Raw genomic sequence first — 6,000 nt, forward strand, 5'->3', positions numbered from 1 at the left:
GATAAGGCCTGGGGGTGTTGCTCAGCCCCTACCCCTCCAAGGGTTATTCAACAAAAAAAAAAGGCAGGGACGTTAAACATATCCCTTCATAATTTAACATCAAATTTTTGTGTGATAAATCTTTCCATTGTGTAGCCTACGCGAATATAAATATTGCTTGTGTTGGTCTACAAAAAAAACACAAAAAAAGAAGAAAATAAAATACAAGTAAAGGAGAGATTGTTATCCGTCAAGACGTTTGATACTTGGAAGGTATGCTATACTAATTAAGTTATACTTGAGACAATATGTTTCTTGGTAATAATAACCATTGAAGTATAGTTTCCAATGCTCAAAACCCTTTTGGGTCATGACGCTCCAACATCAAGATATAAAATATTTTGTGAGGCAACAAAGATCTGAAATCAGCTATATGATAGAATTTAAAGTTAACTTCAAAAATCATCTAGAAAGATTATGAAAGTATTAAATATTTAATTTGTGATATGTTGTAGAACTTTGTGTCTAAGTCCAAAATAATCAAGAGGCTTGTGATTTCGTCTTTCCTACGTTAAGACATGAGAATTTTAGTAAAGCAACATAAATCTGGAATTTTCAGCACGACAAAATCTAGAGCTAACTTCAAAAATCATCTAGAAAAAATTCTGAAGGTATTAAATCTTGAATTTCGGATATGCTGTATAACTTTGTGTCTAGATTCAGATTCATCAAGCGGATCATAATTTTGTCTTTCCTATGTCAAGGCACGAGAGTTTTTGAGAGCTTTTGATAAACTTTGCTCTTGAACCTTGGAGACTCGAAGATTCTCAACTTGAAGAAATTCGAAGTGGGTGTTGGAAATTCTTCATCCTAAACTTTTTGAAGTGAAAACAAATAATAACAGTTGGTGTTATCATGATTTGGTATCATTTTCTTCCTTTTTTTATGTCTAGCTATAACCCTAATTCTTGGGGTGTGATTTTATGGATATGAGTTATATCTATTGTTAGGTGTTGTTTATTGTTAATATATTTGCTGTTTAAATGTGATTTAACTTACTAGTTGTGTTTAAAATAAATGAATTTGTAGTTGCAAATACGATTTCACCTTAGTATTTTTTGGCTTGCTCGAGAGGGAGGTTTTAAAACTAAGACTATTAAATTGATAGCTGGTGGTTATTGGGTCGTCATAGGTTCAGCTCGAGAGGGTGAGAAATAGTCACTCTCCAACACTTTAAGCTCAAGCGAGTGATTGGGTTAAGGCAGAGGCTTCGCTTAAAGAGTGTAACTCGGTGATCGAGAGAAACCAAGTTAATTCAGGGTAAGTTTCTCAAGAGATAATTTACCCCCACTAAAGTCTAGCCTAGTTACATAGATTCAACATCATACTATCAATAGAAATTAGCCTTCGGTGTCTTTTATCTTATATTTCGATCACATCCCAAGAATATCATTTCCCCATTAGTCTCTCTTATTATTATTACTGTTTTAGTTGATAATTCGATTGAAAAACCCCTTATTGTTAACTGAAACTTGTGTCATCCCTTCTAATTTATCATGTTTTTAGTCGATAACTTCTTGTAGCTATGACAAATATGGGTTAATTTGTGCTTAGCTAAAATATTCTCGAAACCACTCCTTGTGGGAGCGATCCCAATCTTTGGTTAGGTTATATACTAATTAACGACCCTCAATTCTTAGTATTGGATGAAGAGTTTTTTATGATATCAATAAAAAATAGGGCCGCTGACAAGGAGTGGTGTTACTTGAGAATTTTTCGTTAAGTAGAAACTTAGTTCTTGCTTAGTCATAATGATTCTTACTTTACTTTCAGTTTTGTTTTGGTTCATTTTGATATTGTAAGCAAATACTGTGAGTATGGCCAATAGAAATGGTGCAAAATTAGAGAGATGAGCAAAGAATTTGAGAGAACCTTTATAATAACTACACTAGCAACTCAACTGGATGACTTGGTCACCAAAATTTTAGAGGTAGAATTCCAATGCAATAGAAAAGGAAGGTACATACCCCCTCATGAGCAGAAAAATCTTAGTTATAGTAAGAATAATCGTGTTGAAGATACGCTGCAAATCATTCTCTCAAAAATCTCCAAGCAAGATAAAGTGCAGGAAGAAATAAAGGACAATATTTGAGTGTTAAATAATATGATTGAATCTCACTCTAGATTTATCCAGCTGATCAGAACACTCATGAGTCATGTAGTGCCTCATCTCCACTCATATTCACAATTGGGGTTAGCAAGTGATACTAGGAATAACCCCAATAATGTAGAGTGAGTAACGACTTGCATCGTGCCACGACGTTAACTAAAGTTATTCTTAGGAGGCAACCCAAGGTTTTATTTCTTTTTCTTTTTTGTTATGTTAAAATAATGGTAAGTTGATTGTGCAAGTTAAATTGAGGAAAGTATTGAAAAACACAAGTTGGCGAGCTGAATATCCAGTTGGCGGATCACAGAAATAGTTGGTGATCCCGCTATTGTCCACTATTTGGACCTCTACTTAAATGAAGGCCCTATAGAACTCGACTAGGTAAGTGATACATCAGTGTGTCACCGAGTGGTTTGGCGATCTATACTGACATTGCGAAATGGGCAAACTGGATGGTTTTATTTAAAAGCTAATAGTTTAAACTTCCACTTCTTTCATTTTTCCCTTGCTTTTTAACCTCTGAAACTCTTACCAAAGTAGTATTTTCCATATTTCATACTTTCTCATCGTATTTTAGTCAAAGTTGTGTCCAAAGGGGATTACTTTGCCTCCTAGCATTTCAATATTGTGTATTCGGCATAAAATGTTAGTTATTCTGAACCGTGAGTTTATGTTTTCTAATTTTGAACCTTTTTGCAAATGATCATATTGTGTTGACATGTGCAGGGACTTAATCTTGTTGTACTGCATTAATCGTGTGAAACCCGGTATTGTATTGTTTAAATTTGGTTAAATTTTGTGGGGGATATTCCTGCTTGTCATATAGTATTGTGGGTGAATCATAAGTAGCCTATATTTGTACCTAAATGTGTAATTTACCCAATTAACGAGATGTTGACATTATTTTAAAGGGTAAAAATCATAAATTATTTTATTTTTGCAAAATTGAGAGAATTTTGAGTATTTTGGGATATTAGGTCTGGTGCTAATTTGATTAGTGTATGATTTTATTTTATTTTTGGGGGTTGCGAGGTTGAATTTGGGAAGTTAGGTTGAAAATGGGCATGTTAGGTTGTTTGGCGAGCTGGATAGAGCTCGCTGAACCACTTAGCCATTCGCCTTATGTCCCCATCTCACCTATAATTTTATGCTTAATTATTTGATAGAATTTGTACTTTCGTCAAAAAACCTAGTCTCACCAAAGGCACTCGGCGACTCGCCGAAAGTCTATTTGACCACACTTTGTTTCCCCCCTAACCCTTTTTGCACCGTATCTTTCAGCGAGCTAGCCTAGGTGTTGGCAATTCATTGAGTGGATCTTCACTTTGCCTAATTTCCATAATATTTGAACCAATACTTTGGGAGAGACCTACTTAGCTTACCAAAAAGATTTGGCGTCCTATTGACTTACTCTGAGACTGTCTGAAATCAATTTTTCAGTGCTTCAGGGTCATTATTATTTAACTTTTCTCCAATGTTTTGAAGAGATGGTGCGAACAAATCTAGATAGGCTACACTTAAAGAAAGCACAAGGCATTTCTTTGAGCGGGGGGGGGGGATCAGGTCCTCCAAAGAAGAGAAGACAAGAACTCCCATCGAGACAGAAAGGCAAAAGAAAGAAGTACACGAAGCTGCTAACAACTGGGCTGATTTGCCTAAGCCTGAAGATGAGCAACCATTGATTTCCAGAAGGCATGAGATTCCAGCTAGATCTAAACCCACATCCACTAGAGTTCTCTTAGTTGTCACTCCTCTTACGATGGTATTAGAGTCAACTCCAATTGTGGCACCTATGCTACTAGTCGTCCCGACTCCTAGACTTTTGAAAAAATTAAAAGGTGATTGTTTACGAACCATCCTTGAATAAAAGCTTCTATCTACAGAAGGTTTGAAGGGAAAATACTTCGATGTGGTCAAAACTCTCAAATTATACATGTTTGAGAAATTCACTAGGCCTTGAGGTCTTTATATATCCTCTTGGGTCCGTGAGTTTTATAGAACTTATGATGAATTGGTTTCCAAAGAGTAAGAAAAAGGCCAGTGAGTTCAGACTAGTGAGATCGGTCATTAGTCGATGAAAAGAGGTCGGTTGTAGCATTAAATGTATAAACAATGTTTTGGGTAGAGGGTTGCTTTTCACACACCCTTATGATGGATTTCGTGCTCAGTCCTTGGACAATTTGAAGGGGTGGTTGACACCTTTTATTTCGGACACCACTATGACGTAGATCGAGGTGGGTTCTACTAATGAAAAGAGGGATTTGAATATCACTGTTTGATTATTGTTTAGCTTTATCAATAACCCCATTATGCCATCCGAGAACAAGTCTATCCTCCCCTATCCTAAGGAGGAATACTTAGGGTCCGTCATATCTAAGAGGCGCATCGACCCATAACTTCTGATTTCACAAGAAATAGCCATGAGGGCCATAAAGAGACGGACCTCACTAATATTCCCAACATGGTCAAAAAGTTGTGAGGATGTGCTGGAGTATTCCAGTTACTACTAGATTTTTTGGAGTGATCCCTCTATCCTTCTACTGACATTTGGCATATTGAGTCCGAATATACCAAAGAGGATGCCCATAGGAGGAGGGAAACTCCGATAGACAATTCACTTGAGGTAGATATAGGTGTAATCCCTACAAAGGCATTCCTACTCTGGCCTCTGGGCGTTGAGGTATTTCTGCCTCTACCTCTGCTTCACATCCTCCATGAGCTTCCAGTTCCTCCCAGCAGCCCAAGATTACTCAAGCAGTGACCCTGAAGATGGGGCACCTTTCTTAGTCAGCTGACACGAAAGCTATTAGACTGGAGAGAGATGTCCCCATTATGATTGATGCAGCTATATTAGCTACACTAACCCCCTTTAGGGCTTCTATTGATGATCTTGATACTAGAGTCATAACCTGTGAGAGCAGGCAGGGGAGACCTCTGAAGTTTTAGCTATGGAAGTCGATGTAGCAGACCTGAGAAAGGATGCAAATTATTTGAAGTCTACCAACTTGACATCATTGATTCAGGCTGCAAATAACCTATATGCTCCTGAGACTTCGGAGATTCCTCCGAATACCACTGGAGAAGGATAGAGTAGGGCTGCCATAGTTGATGAATCAGATGAAGAGGTTGATGACGAGAATATAAAGGTATAGGAGGAGAGCATCTTTAGATATGTGCCTCATCATAATTTTGATAAGGGAGACTTTCTGTGACTGAGGAGATCATGATAGATGTTGCGGTACAAGCAACCATGGAAGGTACACCTTTTTCTTCCCTCAGCAGAGCTGAGATTTCTGAGGAGACTCCGGCCACTAAAGCCCAAGTCTAGGCTGATGCACTAGGAATCTATGACCCATCAGATGGAGTGACATGATCCCATATTTACCTCCCTCTCTGTCTTATTTTGATTTACTTTTTGAATATTTCTATATCATTTGCATTTGAGTATGCATACTTTTTATTTGTGGTGGGGTGAGGTCACCTTTTGTGTGCTATTCCTAGCTCGTGTTTTTATGTATACATTTGGGATATTCTATTTAAATTTGTTCTTTATACTACATTTTGTAGATTTTTTTAGCTTGTGGATCCTTATATTTTAAATTGTAAATATTTTGACCCGTCTAAAATATTTTTCTTCTTTCTGCACCTCTTGCATGTACTTGAATGTAGTTGTTCTTAGTCAAATTTAAGTCTCACTTTGATCAATTGGAATGACTTGGATAATGCTTGCATCGAACAAACATGAATGCGCAGCTACAACGAGGCCAAATGAAGTTACACAGACAATATGTGATCTCTTTGCATGTCACTGTCATTAGCCAATTATCAAGTTGAGCTTCTTGCAATGAATA

This window comes from Solanum lycopersicum, chromosome 6 (assembly GCF_036512215.1).
Source record: "Solanum lycopersicum chromosome 6, SLM_r2.1".
NCBI classification, from domain to species: domain Eukaryota; kingdom Viridiplantae; phylum Streptophyta; class Magnoliopsida; order Solanales; family Solanaceae; genus Solanum; species Solanum lycopersicum.